This window comes from Mus musculus, chromosome 10 (genome assembly GCF_000001635.26).
Source record: "Mus musculus strain C57BL/6J chromosome 10, GRCm38.p6 C57BL/6J".
Lineage (NCBI taxonomy): Eukaryota > Metazoa > Chordata > Mammalia > Rodentia > Muridae > Mus > Mus musculus.
Window position 1 is genome coordinate 8,218,206 of NC_000076.6, and position 21,493 is coordinate 8,239,698.

The window sequence follows — 21,493 nt, forward strand, 5'->3', positions numbered from 1 at the left end:
CTCATCCTTCTGCAACTGGACTGGAATGGAATCAAAGGCTTGAGCATGGGAAGCCAAGCGCTGTACCTCTGAGCTTATGCCCCCACCCGTAGCCATCTTCTTAGATAACATAGAACAAAAGGTTTACAGAGAAACAACTTACTATGCTGGAAGGAGCATGCTCTACAACAAGAAGAAGCCAAGAAAGAGGTGCTGATTTTTTAAGAGCATTATTTTAAAAACTGCTCCTAGCTACCATTGGGCTCTGATATCATCATATCTGGTTCACTGTATAATGATTTTAAAGGCAGGTGGGGGAAAGGACAGGAGGGAAGGGATAACCAGGCTGCCATTTGAGACAGTCTTCCAGACTGCATTCAAAAGATGGAAAACCAAAGATGTCTGAGGGAGAAAATTCAACTGGAAAAGCTGTAAGCCATTACATCGTAGACTTACTGGAGCATGAAATGAAATTTCATGATGTTCTAAAAACAACAACCTAAGTGCTTAGAACTGAGTAAGCGAGTTGGCACCCCATCCATACCATACTTTTATCTCATTTTGATAGAATAGTGGAAACTGGTCCATAAGGGCCCAGTCCTCTTTTCCAAGTCACGCACAGTTAGAGAAACACTTTTTAAAAATCACTTCTAGTTGCTCTGCCTTCTAAAAAAACCACATATAGACACATCGGTTGATCGATGACTTTCGGTGTCTTTTCCTCCTGACAGCCTGTCACAGAGTGATTGATTTAAAGATCTCCATGGATCCGCCCTCCCACCAGCCTATCTACAATCCTCATCTTCACTACTACATCTCTTGAGTTTCCATGAGGGCTGTGGGCTTTCAGACAGAAACACTGGGAATCATGGGCTTGATTTTCAAATGTCCCTTCTTCCTGTTTTACCCTTTGACCCAAAGAGAATGTTACTAATGATTTTTGATTCAGAAAACAACGTGGTCAATTTCCAAACTTAGTCCAGTTTCACAGTACCATCACACTGGCCTGTGGTCTCCATAGCCCAGTTTCCTTTTTTAGACTAAAAATTTATTTGTTACTTGTCACCACGTAAGACAGAGATCTTAAACAATAAAAAACCAATCTATTATGTGTTGCCTTTTAAAAATAGAGTCCTTACACTACTACCCCCCTGCATGTGTCCATGTGCCTAGAGGTCGGAGAACAATGCCTATGAGTTGGTTTTCTCTTTCTACCTGGAGCAGGGAGGGGGATGGTCAAATGTAGGTCAACAACCTTGGAGACAAGTGCCTTTACCCACTAAGCCATCATAGCAGCCCTCATAGTTTCTTTATAATACCATCTGAAGTTATTTGTTTCTGTAAGATGTGCACATTACTGGACTCTCATGAGAAGGTGTCTTTAGGTTTTCCCATTATGAACAGACACCATGACCAAGCCAACTCTTTTAAGGACATTTAATTGGGGCTGGGTTACAGGGGTTTAGAGGTTCAATTCATTATCATTCAAGGCAGGAACATGGCAGTGTCCAGGCAGACATGGAGTGTTGGAGAAGCTGAGTGTTCTACATCTTGTACAAGGCAAACAGGAGAAGACTGGCTTCCAAGCAGCTAGGCTGATGGTCTTAAAGCCCACGCCCACAGTGACACGCCTACTCTAAGGCCACACCTACTCCAACAAGGCCACACCTCCAAATAGTGCCATGTCCTGGGGCCAAGCATAGTCAAGCCAAGACAGAAGGTCAGGAAGAATCTCAGTATGAGTGTGTCCCTCTTTAGCAATGAGCACGTGGCGATGCTGTGAACACAATGGCTGAGGAATGAGCATGTCCTCACTGCTAACTTCTATACGATGTCAACCCAAAGGATCACATACCATACAGCTCAACTCAGTCATCACGGCTTGGATCTTACGTACGACAATAAAACACACTGGCTAATTAGAGGGGGATGACATCTCTCTGGTTCTTTGAGTAGATTTAATGTCTCCCATATTTTTTGAACATTTGCAGAAATTAGGATGGGAGAGCTGTGGAGGCCACGGGGAGGGAGCTAGATCATGCAGAAGAATCATTCCTGCCCTTCAAGTTTGCCAGCCCTGGTCAGAGGCAACAGAGGGTCATGGGAACTGCAGCTTGTGTTGTGTCAAGCCCACCCTGGGTGGGTTTTAGAGGTCACAATCAGGAGCAGCATTTCAATCCATGTATTAAAGGATTTTTGACTACCAGGGCTGACTGTTCAGAACAGCTCTGGAGATGTCCCCAAGCGGACATTTTTGGCCAGGAGAACATCTTGAAGGTGTTTAGACCACCATGCATCTGTATTCCTGGAGGTGCTTAGATCCCATTTTCCATATGTTAACTGTTGCAACATCATTCTTTATATCCACTTGGAGTGTTTAAGAGGGAGTTAGGTTTCAGTTCCATTTAACACCCTTAGTTTATCTCCTGGATGGAGAGATACATGAATAACCACTTTTTCCTAATGTAAAATAAATACAGACGAACTAGGTTGAAATTCAAGCTTATACTTTACAGCAGCAGATGATAAATAAGCCATTTCCACAACTGTCATGTTAAAACCAGATGACATATGGGCTTGGTCTGTGCACATAAAGATGAACATGGAGATAGGAGGAATACTAGTAATTTAGGGGAAATATATGATACTCACTGGTTAGTGTGGAATGTTTGTAATTGCTATTCATAGCATACCAACTCAATGGTATTCATGAATAATAAAGGCCTTTGCTAAGCATTTGAAAAGTAATAATTCTTGTTAGCACCCTAGCAAGACCCAGCTACAATGTAAGTTGATTTTTACTAGTGGGTAATCATATTTCTTTCTAGTAGACTATGTATTTTCACATGTAATATAAAAATAAATGTTACTGAATGTCAACTCACTTTAAATTGAACAGTGAACACATTGCTGAACATTTCTCAATTTATGTGACTAGAATGATTAGCCTACTAAAAAGAATTTTAAGTTTGTTCATCAATCACTGGTTAGTTCTACATGAGTCACACACTCAAAGGAACTTTGTGACACCAGCAGACATTTGCAGAAACTAGACAGAAAGGACCGCCATTTTTGCTTCACTATTTTAGAAAAATAAGCAGTTTTGCTTAGACTGTTTACTTTCATACATTCCAGTCCTCCATGCATTAGAAAGCCTTATGAAAGCCAAAGTCATTGACATGGCAGAAACAAATGGCTTTACTGTTGTCAAAGCTGAGCCTCTGCAAGCACCTTATTAAAGTGGCCACTTGAGGAATTCCCAACCATTAAAACCTTTGCCCTGTGAAAAAGAGACTAATGCGTCAAGATGTCAGAGACCAGCATCATGCCAGCACCACCATGCTTCCTAGAAACACTGACGTCTTACAGATTTAGCGGAGTGGATTGTCCTAGTCCTCTCAGTTAGGTGCCATCCCTCCATGGATCTTCATCTCCCACTCTGCACTCTGCATGGAGGATAAGTGAAGGCAAGGGCCACACAGAGGTGTGTTAGAAGTCACCTGGCCTGGGTGTGAGAGCTGCCTCTACCAACTGCCAGCTCAGTGACTGCAGGAGGCCACAGATTCCCTCCAAGCTGATGGTCCCCACATCTATAAAATGAACGAAATTATAGAATCAGCTGCATAGGGTGACGACTAAATAAAACACACACCTTAGGGTTTGACAACAGGTCCTGAAGCCCAACAAGTCCCCAACAAGGGTAAAACTGCCACAACTGACAAATGCTGTTGCTGGTACCAATTCTTAACCAGAAACAGAAAGTAACAGTTAATTAGCCTAACAGGTTACAAAAGAAGGGTTCTCCGGTATGATATGACCACAAGGATCTTGTCAAAACAATCCTGCACAAAGGACCTTGCAACTTTATACCAAAACATCACCCCCCCACCCCCCAGGACAGCTGCTTAGCAACAATCTGTTCAACCTCAGCATCACCCTCCTTGGTGATTCTGTGGCCAAGGACTGTTATTTCAGAATGTCTTCTGTAATTCTCCTCATCGAGGCTTCAAAACCTTCCCTTACCCTCTTTGACGGTGTTCACCATTTACCATGTCATATATTTCCGCAGCAATGTTTTGGTGTCTCAAACATCAATACTCTATCAACACTCCTTGGAAAGCCTCTGAGTTACTTAGGTTGACAGTATAAGAACAAGAGCTGCCACCCCCCCCCCCAACCCCCGTTTCAAAGTGTTCCCTTAGGTATTCTGTCATCACACCAGGAAAAATCACTAACCTTCCCAATTAACACAAAAAAGAATTCAAGTTCTAGTTTGACTGAAACAGAGTACAAGGCTGACTCCATGGAATTTCTCACTGACACATCGAGTCTTCCCTAGGATTTTAAGATCTGCCAGTCCGGTGACAATAGTCACATTCTGTACCATCTTCACAGACACTCATGGGCTTTCTCCATCCACATCTCCATTAGCTTTATAAAAGTACCAGAGAAGGTTGTGCTTATAGATGCCACACAACCTACAATTGAACCTATTTTCTTTAAGAATTTTTGAACAATACATCTTGGAAGTTTCATACATTTTTATCTCCCCTGTCCCATTTGGGCAACACTCTCTTTTCTGTACAAGTGATCTTCTTAAAGTTGTTTTAATTTAATTCTCTCTCTCTCTCTCTCTCTCTCTCTCTCTCTGTGTGTGTGTGTGTGTGTGTGTGTGTGTATGTGTGTGTGTGTGTGTGTGTGTGTGTGTGTGTGTGCAAGCATCTGTATGCACATAAAAACCAGAGGACAACTTTCAAGAGTTGGCTCTCCCTTTCCACTGTGGGCCATCTTGTTAATCTTCCATTTTCTTTTGTCTTGCATCTGGCCTGTTCTTGACATACAACAAGCTTTCAATAAAGTTTTATAAGATCCCTCTACTGTCATCACTACAATAGCTGGGTATTTAAGGGAAAGGACAGTACACAGACAGAGACACAAAGGGCGCATTGGGTCCCTGGGTCCATCAGACGATTTAGTATTTATTCCTTGGCTTCGTTTTCTGATTTATGTGATTTGATAAAACCAATTCACTCCTGGTTTCTTAGGGAATGACATGCTACTTAAAAAATTAAAAATACAGAATATCATTTTGAGACTAAATTGGAATTCTGTTTGAAAGATGCCCAACAATTGATATTAGAAAGATTAGGTCCATTCAAAGACCATTTGCTTTCTGTGTTGATCTGCCCATTTTTACCAGAATGTTCACTCTAGTGGATAAAGCCAGCTCTATTTTCTATACTTCTTCTAATCAGAAGTAGGAATACTGGCTACACTGTCATTCTCTAACCTCGAGAATAACCGTTTCCCACAGATATGGCTGTGTAGGACCTACAGCTCTGGTAACAGTAGGGCTTCACTGACCATGAAAGGAAAAGCTTGCTGCCTGCCTAGTCCCAGCTTGTAGAATCCACATCATGCCATGAAGGCTGGCCTTTGAACTCACCCTTCCCATCAACTCCAAAGCCCATCATCTTTCCCTGGGGAACCGAGACCTCCATCTTAGCTGCCTCCCACCCAGCTAAAACACAGGACCAGCTGTTGCCCTAGCTCTGGTTTAAGATGCAGAGGTTCCTGGATCTTTAAGAAACAGTGAACCGGGTGGAGAAGAGTCAGGAGGACACATGTTGGTACTCACATTCCAACCCCCCTCACACACCATTTTTCTCTCTTATCTCTTGATTTCCAGCATTTTTGCAGAATTAGTCATTTACCATATAAAAACTTGGAATACTGACGTATATTCTCTAGGGAGTATAGTGATAGTGGCTTACCTCTATCTAAAGAAAAGTTCCTGGCTTTTATTTTGGTCACTTAATTTTGAAGGAATTTTGAAAATATACTTTATGGAAAGATATCAACGAGGCCTAACTTCACTCCTGAATCATGCTGGTGTTTTCTTCTCGGCAAGGAGCCTCATCAGTCACCGGGAACAGTAAATAGGCACATGTCATTCCAGCATTCCTACAGGATTGGGCTATGGAACGCAAGCACAAGTTGGACTGTCCACACCTACCAAACCTAATAAATCAGTGCCCTCTGGATGTCACGGCAAGGAGACTTTATTAGGTGCCACCTGTAATCACTCAATTAAAAACAAATAAAGGATGCATGCTTAAGTCTTGGCCCTCACACGGAAAACAGCTGCACTGCTCACATCTGGTTTGGCTAAGCCACGATCCTGGTATTTTAATCTTAGAAGGTGAGCACGTTAGCTGCCAAAGAGTTAAGGCATTTTGTTCTCCAATTAAGGGCAGTTATGCACTAATGGAAATGATCTATGTGTTCCCTCATATAATGAAACCATCCAATATATCTGTGCAGTTGCTCCGAATGGTCAAGCTTTTTGACTTTATGCTTGGTCTTTATCACAGCAAGATAATGTCAATATAACTAGAGATTAGAGAGAGACAGCATGCTAGTTTTTCAGGGCTTGAAACTTACATAGCTATTACATTGTATACCTCCTATATGCCGAGCAGGAAGGACTGTGTGCATATTTGCTTGTGTGTATGTGCTGGTGCACATATATCTCACAGTGGGTTTTTAAAGGACCACTGATAAGAACTTGGCAGTCCCCTTGGTGGACAAAAGAAACACTGTGGAAGCAAGGTTAGTAATCTTTAGAGAGAGAACCTGGCAGCAGGACAAACCACAAGTCGAACCCAGGCTGGCATCTGAATGACTGAGCTCTTCTCTGGCCTTCTTGGTCAACACTGCCTACCATGCAGGGGCTTAGAGGGGCAGGGAAGGGACAGAATAATGGGTGCCTTATCATTGCTCAAGGGACCCAGGGCCTTCTCCTCTTGCTTTCATGTCACTTTGACTAGAAAATTCAATCATTTTCCTGAACCTAAGACACTTTCCCCACCTTTAACATTCAGTGTGTTTATGATATGAGTTGGAAATGTTCTTAAGAATTATTGGTAACCTTATCATACAAACATATGTATGACTAACTGTCCAAGCATTTTGAGGTATGTCAACTTTATCACTGTCTTGTGCTTACACAGTTCCTCAAATGCAATGGCACCATCCTATAAGTACTGTCTGCTGTCCTTTCTTCGCTTGCTTCTTGTTACAGCACATGTCCCATGCCCACTCATGTTATTATGTGCTTTGGAAAGCATGCTCTATTAGTTTACTTGTGTGATGTTCTTCACACTGGAGCATCTTATCTACTTAACCACTGTCCCATTGTGTGTGTGTGTGTGTGTGTGTATGTGTGTGTGTGTGTGTGTGTATGTGTGTGTGTGTGTGTGTGTGTGTGTGTGTGTATGGATGCCCAGAAGAAGTCATTGGATCCCTTGCAGCTGGAGTTACAGGTTATGAGCCCTCTGAGTAGGCTCTGGGAATCAAATTAAAATATTTTAGAAGAACAGGATGTATTCTTAACTACTGAGCCATTTCTCTGGCCCCCAACCTCTTATTGTTGGATAGTTAAATCTGGTTTTGCCTTACAATTGCAAGCTATAATGAGAATATCATGGTAGTTTCAATGCAACTGGCATCTACTCTCTCTCTCTCTCTCTCTCTCTCTATGTATGTATGTATGTATGTATGTATGTATGTATGTATCTATCTATCTATCTATCTCTCTCTCTCTCTATCTCTATCTATCTATCTATCTATCTATCTATCTATCTATCTATCTATCTGATTTGAATGGCTTATGGTATACGGGTATTTTTTCATCAAGAAGTTGAATAAATTAAGATATTAAAGATATGTGTATGTGCTATAAACACAGCACAAGAATACAATTTGATAAGATTTCACAGCTGTTATAATCATCAACCACCAGGGCCACAATCAAGATCCAGGATTTTTCCATCAGTTGACCAGCTATAGACATTTTGAAGGCTCATGTTATACAGCATCAAATTACTTTTAGCAAGGAGTGGTGTCTTATGACTGTAATTCTAGCACTTAGGAGGTGAAGACAGGAGGACCAGGAATTCTATACTTCTTTGGCTATATACTGAGCTTGAAGCCAGCTGGGATTGCATAAGAACCCATCTCAAAAACTCCAAACTAACAATGTTAGCAATAAGTTATTATTAATCAATTAAGTAATATATTATTAATATACATATTCTGAATATGTATATTAATATACACCTGTACATTATATGTATACGTAATATACATATCCATATTCTTTTCCCCCAGGTTGTATAGTGGGCTACTAAATTGGCATTTTCTTGCCTTCTTCCCTTCAGGGACTTCTATATTGCTTAGCAGTCACTTGTATAATGAATAATAACAGTTTAATAGACAATGTGCTTGCATTCTTAATGTGAATATCTGCTATGACTTGTTCTCTAAACAGCCTGTGCTAAAAGGAAAAGGTAGAAGATTTAAAGAGGAGGGCCTGTAGCAGTTTTCAATCTGTGTCACAACCCCTTTTAGAGTGACATAGCAGATATCCTTCATATTAGATATTTAATTATGATTCAAAACAGTAGCAATATCATAGTTATGAAGCAGCAACAAAAATGATTTTTTGGTTGGGGTCACCACAGCATGAGGAACTGTATTAAAGGGTCACAGCGTTAGGAAGGCTGAGAGCCACTGGCTTAGAGAGAGGATTTGGGGTGTGTGCTGTTCAGGAGCCAATGGGAGTCTGTTTCTCTCTTCTGTTTCTTTGCTATGAGGTGACCCACTTTGCTCTGCAGGTGTTCTCGCCATGATGTGCTAACACCTCCCGTCTGATATCTGATCTTAGGCTAAACCCTTGAGCCCAAACAAACCTTTGTACTTGTTAGTAGTTGGCCATCTCAGGTCATTTTAATAGTAAAAGGAAGCTGAGTGAAGAATACTATTACTGAGGTTGGGATTATTATTCAGTATCTTATTGAGTACCTGACTTTTTCTCTACCTTTATCTGTTAATGATTTTAGAATCACAAGATCATATATTAATAATACGATCAATATGAACACAGTGTCATGCATCATAGTTGCACATATAACTGCTACTTACACACATTTAAACATGCTAAATAAATGCTACTCTCCGTGGAGGCATGAATAGATTTGGCTCCCACAAACTCACGTGTTTGAAAGCTTGGGCCATGGGGAATGATACTATTAGGAGGTGTGGCCTTAATGAAGGTGTTGGCTGTGAGGTCTCTATGCTCATGCCCCACCCAGTGTGGAATTCCAGTCCTCTCCTGCAGAAGACAATCTTCTCCTGGCTGCCTTTAGGTCAAGATGTAGACCTCTCAGCTCCTCCAGCACCATGTGTGCCGGGATGCTGCCATGCTTCCACCATGACGATAATGGACTTAACCTCTGAAACTGTAAGCCAGGCCCAATTAAATGTTGTCCTTTATAAGAGTTGTCATGGTCCTGGTGTCTCTTCACAGCAATGGGAAGCCCAGTTAAAATACTCTCTTTATATGTAGATGTCTTTTATGACTTTTTAAAATGTTTTATGTTGGCCGGGCGTGGTGGAGCACGCCTTTAATCCCAGCACTTGGGAGGCAGAGGCAGGCGAATTTCTGAGTTCAAGGCCAGCCTGGTCTACAAAGTGAGTTCCAGGACAGCCAGGGCTATACAGAGAAACCCTGTCTCAAAAAACCAAAAAAAAAAAAAAAAAAAATGTTTTATGTTTTCAATTTTCATTTTCCTTATTTTGCATATGCATAAACTTATATGCATACACATCTATGCATATGCATAGTGGAGGAGGGACCTATGGAGATCTGAGGATGACCGGTAGGAGTTGGTTCCTGTATCTCTGCTTCCTCTGTGGGTCCTGGGGCTTGAACTTGGGTCATCAGGCCTACCAGCAGGTGTCTTTACTCACTGGAGCATCTTGCTGGCTCCTTTTTATATTGTTTTTCTGCTTAACAAATACTTAGCATCACCCCATCACCAAAATAAAATTGTCATTTATACTTTTGTGTATTTTTTTAACGCTCTATTTTCAGAGCTTCTAGCGCTGGACCATCTGGAGTGAGTTAAGGCTCCTGGCATAGGATGAGAGGACTCGTTCTCAGAGCAATTAGTCAATGTGTTTTTCTTCTTTGTTTACTCATTTGGCTGGATGCTCTTTACTGTACCAGGCACCACTTTCACATGGCCATCTGCCTCGCTCTGCTCACCCTTGGAGCCTGTGTCCCCTCCAGTATTTTAAAACAGGAGCTTTCCAGTATTCTGGAATCTTCTAGGGCAAAATTTCTTCTCAATTAAAAAAAAAAAAGAGAACAAGAAAGAAAGAAACGAAAAATCACTGGCCATCTCGGTCTCTCATGTTTATTTTTTCCAGATGACCCTGAGGATCATTTTAAGTAATGAAAGCACATGGTAACTTCAGAAAAATGCCATTTTTTTTTGCAACAGCCCCTCCCCCATCCATCTGCATGAATATGGATTTCCTCAGGGTTTGCATTTCTGTGGTGGTTGATGTTGCTCTCTAAGCAAAGTTTGGTGCCCACACTGCAAGTGGAAATTTGGGGCTTGAATTTCTCTCAAGGGCTAGAATTATTAAGGAGAAATTCTGAGCCAGTTTGAAACATGCAGCCCGAAAAGTGGGTGAGAGAGCACAAAAGATTAGATTTCAGAAAACCAGGACTTTGAGTGTTTAAAATGCCCCATAAATCCTTCTGAAGATGTGTTCTCTAACTGACTACCTCACATGAGCATGAAGAATCCTTGATGGAGAACATTAAAGAGGCAGAGGCTACCATGACAGCGTCATTTGTCACATATTCTCCAAGTCACCGTTAATTCAGCCTTAGCAATGACTAGTAAAACATGGTTAAGCATTAGGCACCATGTCATACCACTGGCTTGCTTGCTCCATTTCACAGATGTGTGGAAATAATGTCTGGCTTCAATTTGTATCTGAGATCGGGGGTACATGTATTTTTTACTCTAGGTTTATTTTTAAAATAAACAAGAGCAAATGGGGATCTGCCATGGGATGTGGTCAGTCAACTTCATGTGACCTCAGAATTTGTATTAGAAAATAACTCCAGTTACTACTTTCAAAGGTGAGTTTCAAAATAACACAAGAGGAAAAGAATTCCTTACCAAGTCTAACCAAGGAGCCAAGATGCTCAAATCAGGAGGCATCAAATGGGTAATCTACTACCAACATAAGGTCATTATTGCCACCATTCCTTCTGACATCTCTGAGGTTATCTGTTCTGTTTGTTCATAGGAAACAGATGCTCAGAGACACTAAGGAATTTGCCCAAGGTTAAACAGCTGCTAAGAACTGGGAGAGAGCACAGCCCAGACTGATGACTTGAGTCCACCTCCTGGGATCTATGTAATGGAGGGAGAGAACTGACTTCACTAGTTGACTTCTGGCTTCCACACATGTACCAGAATGAGTACATGTGCACACAGATGCTAAATGAATGAATAAAGGAGTAATGTAACTAAAAATAAAAATTAGGAAGAATTAGAAACCATAGGTTAAAATCTTAGTACACTGGCTATGGAGCCTGTGTCTGATCTCTGTATCTACAAATCCAAGGCTAGGAGAAGAAAGTTCAGAGATAGAAGTAGTACTTTATGAAAGATATCTTTAGTTTCCCAATAGAGTGTCAAAGTCAAGGTCAAATGAACCAGAGTTCCAGAGAATCAGCTACTGCAAGGCCAACTGAAGGGTGTGTTAGCCCTGGCTTTGTCAGAGGCTGTAGGAGGGTTAATAGAGGTTGGCTTGAACGACTAACAGACTGCTCTGGGATAGCCTATGCTAACAGATAACATGCATATTGCCAACCAAGAGGGGTCTTTGAGTAGACTTGATTACCCATGAATTCTGCTCTCCCCTCCCCCAAACAGGACTCTGATCCATAAATAGTGTTGTGAAGATGTACTCCAGACCCTTGTATTATAGATGCACTAAAGCTATGCATGGATTTGAGAAAAAAAAATCTCTATCACATAATTCTTGACAGTGGCCTGGAGGAAATAAGAGTTGTTGACAGCCACATGCCTAGCAATCTGGCATCTGTGTTTTCTATGGAGAGCAGGGAACGATTCCAGAAAGTTCTTGAGCAGATTTCTGAGAACATTCATTTTTCTTTCAAGGTATAATCAAAAGATTGTAAGCTTCCCAGCCTGGGTGACTGCAAAGGGATGGGCCGGAAGGACATCTGCACCTCCTTAAATGAAAGCATGAAGTCTCAGAAGGTAACCACGGAGAAGAAGCTGGGATGGAGTCCCTCCACTCCCAAGATCCCACTCTATTCTCCCAGGGATTGCTAGCTTTGTGAAGTAAGACACTGTGAGATTTCCTAGTACTTCCTGGTCCCCTCCCAGGGCACACAGCCAATCAGAGGAGAAGTCAGTGTCCCCAGGTTCCTCCTGGTATCCACATGTACTTCTGAGTAAGTGTTCTGTTTGCCATTCTTGTGTCTAGAATTCTAGAATGTTGGGATATTATGGCTCCCCCTGCCCTCAGGGATTGTCGGCTGATATCTGTCTATGAGAGCAAAGAGAAAAGAGTCAACAGATGAGGGCTGTGTTTGGAAGCCCTGTGAGTAGGTATGGTGAAGAAGAGACACCGGGACCAGCTGCAGGGAGACAAATTCACTTTATTTGGGTTTTTAAGGCTTATATAACTTGGGGGGTTTGGAGGTGGTGGGGGTAGAAATATCCAGGATGGGCAAAGACTTAGGCTATAAGCATTAGCATGGCAAAGCATTTCAGGAATCTCAGGTGCTAGCTGAATGGATTCTTACTGGGAGAAAAGAAGTTGAACCTGTAATTTAACTAAGGTTATGTGCCATTCTGCATGTAGAGGCAATGTGGGGACTTTTTGAACTCCCCAGTAAAGGTCAATGAAGTGTGTCCTCCAGATAGCACTGAGCTCTGGAAGGCTAGCTATCCAGACAATGGCAGACTTCCCCCTTAATTAGCAGGGTTTTCTCACAGGATATCACAGATGTAAAAGCCCCATCTGCTCAGAGACAACCTGCTACTCTAAAGTATGCCTGTGAACCAGTGATCCCCTTTTCCTTGGTTCTCACTACTTCTTTAGCAAGGAGTAAAATTTACCCAAAACAAACAAACAAACAAACAAACAGAAAACAACAAAAATGGAAAATAATCTAGGAGGACCTTCTAAACCAGTTTCAGAAGAAATAACAAAGTTCAAAATAGGCCCTAAGTGGTAGCCCCACGAGAGCCTGTACTCCCCGCTGCCACAGTCCTGGGTCTTAGCTTCAGCTCTTCTAAATCTCTCTGAATAGGAAACCAGCACAAGGTGGTAAACACAGTGCCAGGAGAGTCACGTTCGTAATGATGATAAAAAGTCCATACCGACTTTGACACACAGCTGAGACACTGTTTATTGAGGCAGTGTGAACTCAGGATGGGGGCAGATACTTTCCAATTTCTGGAACAAAACATTGAGCCTTTGATGTTGGCATATTGGCTTCTTTCTTTGGGGTGAATTCTGGGTAGGTTTTGTTTTGCTTGTTCGATTTTTCTGCAAGCGTTTTGTGCTTCAGATTAATATGACAACCGAAGTTTGTGTTATTGGAAGAGATTCTGGCTCTCTGTGCCCAGCATTTGACTACTGAGTATATCATTAAGTGAATTTGAAAGTGACTTGGACCTTTTTTTGTTTTAAAGGAACTCTCCAGATGTGCTTCTGCCTTCTTGAGGCCTGACCTTCCTGTCTCTGATGGCATTAAGCTGACGCCACAGGCATGCAGAAGTTGTCAGTAAACCAATGAAACCCTAGGTGGAACGAGACATGGAGGGCACCGGTCACATTAGATATTAAGTTCAGCCTGTGGGTGTGGATGCCTGAGTAACTTTCCCACTGACCCTCATCACCTTTTAAAAGCAAACTGTTGAAAGGTGAGAGAGAGATGGCAGATGATGTAAAAACCATTATACCATGTTCACGTCATGTGGATCCTATACCTCTGTATTGATGCTAAAGACTGAGAACGAATGGGAACTGTAGACCCCATCCCACCCCTACAGCCACAAACACAACAGAAGTCAGGTTACTTACAAGACAATTCAGTTCTGAGATGAAACAACACGGATGGCATTTTACAACAATTCACTATTCCTTGAAGATTAAGAGCTGGTAGAAATTTTAGGCTGAGCAGAAGGATCTGTTTAGCAGAAACTTCACAAATCTGATTTATGTTTTATGAGGAATTAAATTACAGGGCTTTTTTTTTTTCCTTTTTAAAACTCTGGACCATTAAAACCAACCATTCAGCCAAAAATGTATTTGGGATTTAACATTTTCTTTTGGAAAAACATTTTTAAAAGTGATGAATTCCAGGCACTAAAGGGCTGTGAAACTCTATTTTAACAATATGATGGGGCCTACCTTCAACCAAAGCAAAGTTAATAATAATATGGTCTAAGATCAAGGCTAATAGCACATGGGGCTCAGTATCTACTTATAGACACTCTGGGAGTTGTGCGGTCTTTGGTGATAGCCATTGGGGCTGATTCTGAGTTGGTAAGCTAATCTTCCATGATCGATGCCAGAAACCAACTCACATGCCCTACTATACTTAGGAAACAATATCCTATGCTATAATGTGGAAATCTAGAAGTGTGGGTGAGCCAAGAAATCACCCTGAACAAACACAAGATTTCATCACCACGTGGAGTGTCAGGACTCTGTTCTGGCTCTAAGAAGATGGGCAGCCTCAGCCCATCAGAGCTGGTTCTGACTCAGAGCCAGTCCCAGACTCCTCCAGGTTGTTTTCTGTCAGATCGCACCGGGATGGGCCAGGCCTTATGTTTCGGTAGCCTACCCCTCTTTAGCAGGACTCACTGTCAGGTAGATGGATGAGAAAGTGGACAGGACTTTACCTCACAGGACTGGGACTCCTGAGCCAATGGGAGAAGCTATGTCAATGTTTATCAAATAAGTTCTAAATCCTCCACCCCCATGCCATGCCCCACAAAAATCACCTCAGATGAATACTTTTGTGAACTACTATGAAAACAAGTTGTTAGAAAAAAAAAAAAGCAACCAATAACCGTGGTCTTGTCAGATCACTGTGTAGGTTCCCAAATGCGAATTCTCGGTCTCTGTTCTCATCTCATCTCATGGGGGCTGGCAGCAGGCTGCTTGTGAACTGGCACCATTCCATGTTCTTACAATTTGGGTCATAAGTTGACCCAAAAAGCTTGACTTTGGCTTGGGTCACTGCAGACACAAAGGCCCCATTGGGACATGATCCCAGACAAAAGCACCATTCCTCCCGTGACTCCTAGGTCAAGTGACAGTATTCCCAGCCACACCAAGGGGACAGGCCTGGCCAGGGACACCTTTCCCTCCTCCCGCACTGAGCCTTTGAGCATCTTTCTTTGACTTTATTTTCTTTTCAAACTCCTTTCTGGGTAAATGCAGGAGATTCCAGCAGCCCCAACACCCTGGCTCATATGGAATGTATTTAGAGAGAAGGAAAAACTCCAATGGTTATATGATTTTGAACTGGCTCGGACACAGTGTGGCTGGAATTTCAGCACTGGCTTTTGTTTACGTTCGTCATGACACATTGGTTATAGAAGCTGTTGCTACTGCTATGCAAACAGCTGTAGCCTAGACCCTTCAATGGTTTTGTCTTCTCCCATACATTAGCTGACTGATGGGGTTCACCCAGCCAGGGCCTCAGCTCTCTTGCTTGGAAGCCTTCACCATGGCTCATGGACATTTCAAAGGCATTTCTCCCAAAAGGAACATCTGCCAGCATAAGGCACTGAAGGGTCTCTTCTCATCAGACTCAACTGATACGATATTTTTTGGCACACATACACACATTGTCTGTTTGTTTGTTTGAGATAGGTTTTCTTCATATAGCCCTGGCTGTCCTGGAATTCTCTCTCTAGACCAGGCTGGCCTTGAACTCAGAGATCAGCCTGCCTCTGTTTCCAGAGTGCTGGAATTAAAGGCATGCCCCACCACTGCCTGTCAGCCTATATTCTTAAGAGTTATCTTTCTTCATCAGTTTTTAACCTATGAGCCTTCTCCTAAAAGAGCTACCATGTGGGTGCTGGGAATTGAACCCAGGTCTGGAAGAGCAGCCCGTGCTCCTAATCCCTTTGCCAGCTCCTCTTTAATGGTAGCTCACCACTGTCTGCATCTCCAATTCTAGGATCCCACATCCTCACACAGACATACATGCAGGCAAACCACCAATGCCCATAAAATAAATAAATGAAAAAAATTTTAGATCCTTAAAGAAATAAAACAAGAAATGATAAAAAATGGGGTTGGAGAGAGGAAGGAGAAAAGGGTGGTGTGTGTAGAATGTAATTATGAAGAAATTCACATAGGCCAGATCAGTAATGGAGACAGGCAGCCAAGCATCACTTCTCAAACACTCAGGAATTGCAGGAACTGACTTGCCGCTAAGGTTCAAATGGCCCTTCCAAGATGCATGCTGAAATGTTCCTGCCACTAGGAGCAGGCCTTGAGAAATTATTAGGTCAGGAGGAGAGATTAATGCCATCATTTGGGGAGTAAAAGCAAGGTTGGCAAATGGCTCCCTATAAATCAGAGGACACCGGGCCCCTTCCTCCCTGTCTTAGTCACTGTTGTATTGCTGTGAAGAGACACCAGGACCAAAGCAACTCTTATAAGAGAAAGCATTTAACTGGGAGGATTGTTTGCAGTTTTAGAGGTGTAGTCCATTCTTATCATGGTGGAGAGCATGGTAGCATGAACGGCGCTGGAGCAGTAGCTGAGAGATACTGATCTGCAGGCAGAAGAGCGAGAGCAGGAAAAAGGGAGAAAGGGAGAGGGAGGAGAAGAAAGAGGGGGAGCAAGAGGGAGAGACAGAGACAGAGAAAGATGAGAGAGCAAGAGAGCAGGAGAGACAGAGAGACAGAAGCAGAGAGAGAGAAAGAGAGAGAGAGCAAGAGAGCAGAAGAGTGAGTGAGTGAAGGAGCAAGAAAGAGAGAGACAGAGAAACACACAGAGCACGTGCAAGAGAGTGAGAGTGTGAGAGACAGGCAGAGAGAGAGAGAGATTGTGTGTGCGAGTGAGAGAGAGAGAGAAAGACAGACACAGGGAGAGAGAGAGCAAAAGAGTGACAGACAGAGAGGGAGGCAAGGAGGGAGGAAGAAAGAAAGGGAGAGAGTGAGAGATTTTTGAAACCTGAAAGCCTACCCCCAGTGACATACTAACTTCAAGGCCACACCTCTTAATCCTTCCTAAACAGTGCCAGCCATTCTTATTCAAATCACTCCCCTCCCCCCACCTCCTGATCCTTTCTGCCTTGCGGCAAGGTTTCCCTCAACCGACAAGGCCTAGGACGTCCAACCCTCTAGAACCACAAGCCCAGCAAACCTGTAGTTTTTATGATATTCTGTTACAGTAGTGGAACATGGGGCAGGACACCCCAGACTCCACCATGTGCCTTGTATTAGGAGGTAACGCAGGGACACCTTACAGTAGGATGAAATATCAAGTCAAAGCCAGGGTCCACAGGGAATAGGAGACAAGATCTCTCTCTCTCATTCTCTCTCTCTCTCTCTCTCTCTCTCTCTCTCTCTCTCTCTCTCTCACACACACACACACACACACACACACACACACTGAAAGTGACAGAGCAGAGCTGTGCAGGAGCTTCCAAGACATGAGCTCAAGCTTTAGCAAGAGGTGAGCAACTCTGAGCCGGAGGTGGGGTGTAGGGGGAGGGAGAACTAACATCCGATAACACTGAAATGATATTAAAATAATATTGATGTAACATCAAGACTTGATAAGTAAAAACAAATCTCAGTATTTTTTTTTAAAGAAAGACATTAATTAATTCCAGAAAAAGCAATATCTGCTGCTAGAAGTCAAACATAACTGTGAAATACTAGTGAGTAACTGTGATATACCGAGTGGGTTGTCAGCGAACCCCGGCAGTGAGGCCAAAATGCCTATCGTATTAGGAGAGCAGGGGGTAGGGGGAGAAGTAGAGGAAAAAGTGATGAAATAAAAGAACTAAATAACGTCTTGTGTAATCACTTAAGAGGTAATATCCTGTGCACACTAGCAATAAATGGCACGGTGTTTGGAAGACCCACATAACCACACTCACGGTGGCTAGCAGCCTACAGAGCTGAGACTGAACGGAGATTGGAACAGTAAAGGCCAATTCCTGGTGCACATCTTTTTTGAATATATTGGGTCTTATCTAAGGGTCTTAGTTCACTTTAATGAACAGTTAAAAACAAGGTAAGACTCCAAGAGCAACGACTGCTCTTCCAGAGGTCCTGAGTTCAATTCCCAGCAACCATATAGTGGCTCCCAACCATCTGTAATGGGATCCGATGCCCTCTTCTGGTGTGTCTTAAAGACAGCTCCAGTGTATTCATAAATAAAATAACAAACAAACAGACAGACAGACAAACAAAGACTCCAGGAATCTGTGCTTTGATACGCGGTCCCGGTCATGTCTGCTTGACCAAACGTGGAGGTGAGCAGCCTAAACTCCCACTGTCTCCTCACCATCAGGGTCACACTGGATTTCTCCGTAGGTTTGTGGAGAAGAGATGAATGCACTAGACACGGTCCACATGGCACCACTTGGCAGATGGTAATGCCAGTGTCTGACTTTTTTTTTTTTTTACTGTACCCTTTTACAGTTTGCTACTAGACAACTTTGTAACACTAGACAAACTAGGGCATCGTAGCCCGACAGAAACTTCTGAGGGCCTACAAAAACACAGACCAAGAAATGAAATGTCTACTTGAAAAAGATTTGGCTAGAAAAAATTAGAACATTCGGCTGTACAGCGCTGAGTCAGACAAAAATGGGTTAGAGAGCTGCACCACCCACTCCTCGCCTGGGCTATGTGCTGCCTCTCCCCCATTCCTCTGTGCTTGGATGTGATCTCTATGCAGAGCCAGTGAAGGGGGTAAAGCCACAGCCCAGAGTACAGAGACAGTCCTCAAGTTCTCTGTCAAGAGCCCCATCTGCATCCTGGGTGGGTAGAGGCATTGTGGCATAGGCCATGAATGGTAGAAGACTAGGAAGGCCTTATTAATATCAGCTGCCCATCTCCAGGGTCAGGTCTAATCTTGGCTCATGCTTTAGAAGTGGGGCAGCTTTGTAAATGAGCAGGGAAGTCTACAATTGTAACGTATGAGGTATAAAGTCATCCCTTGGTCATCATCTCACGCAGTGCAAAGCATGCGACTGTCAGTGTGATTGAAAACAACTTGGGGTGGAAGCCATTACATTCTAAAGCAGAGGAAAATAACCTCAGAACACAGATGGCTGCTATCTCCTCCACTTCTCTGCCATTAGACAGCTTTCATTAGGGGAAACGACTCATAAACGGGGAAACTTTCCCAGAACACTGCAAATTTGGAAGGTATGGTGGAGTGTGCATTTGGGGTTCTCTGTAAGGGAAAATTGGGACCCAGAAAAGATCAAGGCCCAGGGATGAAGGATGGGTTAGAAGAAAGTGGTCTAAGAAGAGGATCCCAGGGTTTCTAGAGGACCAGGCCAGGGAGGGATGGGAGCAGCTAGGGAATCCTCAATTCCCTCACCACTGGGCATGGCAATTTTGGAGGTCGTTGGCTGGCGTCTAGAGGAGGAGAGGGAAATCCCAGAAGTCACTGCCAGGCCCACAGAAACTGATGGGTGCAGGCAGAGAAGCTGGAAGGACATCGAGGGAGAAGAACTTTGGGTGCAAAAGCTCAAGACTGGGAATTGCCCCCAAGCACTGAAAGGAAGCGAGAGCCTCTCCAGTCAGGATAGGAAGCGGGCAGGGCAGCACACCCGAGACTGGTGTGGATGACATGGGTCTATGTTACATCACAGGAAGGGTAGATGCTGTGGCCTTGTACAGACTGAGGCAAAGAGAAGTGTCACTGAACCTGAGAGGACTCTGGGCTCAACTCGGGGAGTCAGGACCAGCAGGCATGAGCCGCTGCAGGCTGCAGTAACCTGCTCTGTTTTGCATACCATGAAGGCTTCCACACCCATGTGACAAACTCCTACACAACCTTTAAGCCAGGGCCTGAATACCCCTACTGGAGTCATGTGACTCCAGACTAAGGGATGCTATTGTACTTGGTTTATTTTTCACACCACCCTGTCCCAGGGCTGGCAGAATTCAGATATCTAGATTTATATCTACACATGTTTAACGTGTTCAATATTATTAGAAAAATCAATGTTCTCAGCTGAGTCCTCTGTGTCGCCATCACTGTAGAGACACCTCACAGAAGACACTCTAACCTAGAGGAAGAACGGCCTTAAAGCAAGAGCAGCAGACAAGCAAATGAAAACTAGGTTTGAAAACAATATAGTCATGGTCGGTGCTATTTCCAATAAAACAAGCAACAAGAGGAAGCAGATAAAACACACAGAGAGAGGAAACTTGCCTTCCCCCCCCCAGCCCCAGTGTGGTGTGTGTGTGTGTGTGTGTGTGTGTGTGTGTGTGTGTGTGTGTATGTGTGTGCCCGAGTTAGGCTCTCATCTAAGCTTTCCTAACATATGCATAGAGACTGCAGGCACATAAGATAACAGTCCTATAAGCTGTATTGGGGTGCCAGGCTGCAGTTACAGGGTCCCATCAGCCCTTGCAGGAATCTATTCTCTAAATATAGCACTCCAGGCTTCTGAGAGCAAAGGCAGAGAAGCTCTTCCAGGCAGTGGAATTTTCCACTTTGCCCCACAGCCACTGATGCGTCATCGGTTGTACCTAGGATCTAGAACTTCCCTCTATCTCCCTCGGCCATCAGAAGGTGCCACATTTTCAAAGTGGCTTAACCAGAGGTGACCTGTGGACATTTCTTTCTTGTTTACTTTTCTTCCAGTATTAGGACTCGAACCCATGGCTTCATGCTGCCAGGTAACTATACCCTCAGACCTTATGATTTCCTTGTGGTTTTCTTGCATAAACTTTACTTTGACTGCGACCATTTACAGATCTTGTCTTCAAGCTTTCGCCTTCAGTGGAAACACACCGTGAACGCGTAACAACCATGAGCCCGTGATGGTGAGGAGGATTTTTTAGAAGGACTCGGCTTTGTGGTGTTTTGTGGTGGTTCTGGGAACTCAGGCTTGAATGTCACCTCTGTTACTTGGGGTCGTAGCACTGTACATGGGACTCGCTGACTGGGCGAGGGTTACGGCCCCTTTAAAGCCAGGATCCTTGTTTAGGAAAGGGAAAGAAGATTTGCTTCCTCACCTTAGAGGATTCACTCAAAACCCAGCAAGGCTGGCTATGTGGAGCTGTGTGAGCTTCTGAAATTCGATGCACATGACCCCTCTTTAGACGCTGTGGCAGGTTTGTGATCCAGGACCATACTCAAGAAAGGATAGATCATGAGTCTGCTTGTTTGAGCTTGGATAGGTACACATAGACACACGTAGACACAGATATATATATATACACAAAAGGATACACATATACACAGACATATACACTCATATAGACACACACAGAGACACATACAGATAGACATACACACACATTCATATATAGACAAACACACAGAGACCCATACATAGGCATTCACACACACAGACTCACAGACATACACACGCACACAC

General features: G+C 43.3%; 1 protein-coding gene and 1 long non-coding RNA gene across 3 annotated transcripts in view; one reads left to right on the forward strand and one right to left on the reverse strand.

Moving 5' to 3' along the window:
* Positions 1-21,493, reverse strand: part of Ust (uronyl-2-sulfotransferase) — a 314,073-nt gene that overhangs the window by 13,453 nt on the left and 279,127 nt on the right. The gene's annotated exons all lie outside the window — the stretch shown is intronic.
* 4930573G07Rik overlaps positions 1-21,493 on the forward strand; it is a 49,201-nt gene that overhangs the window by 8,774 nt on the left and 18,934 nt on the right. Inside the window, exon 2 of the long non-coding RNA XR_003948827.1 lies at positions 12,033-12,134. This is a non-coding gene — a long non-coding RNA (RIKEN cDNA 4930573G07 gene). The remainder of the gene's footprint in view (positions 1-12,032; positions 12,135-21,493) is intronic.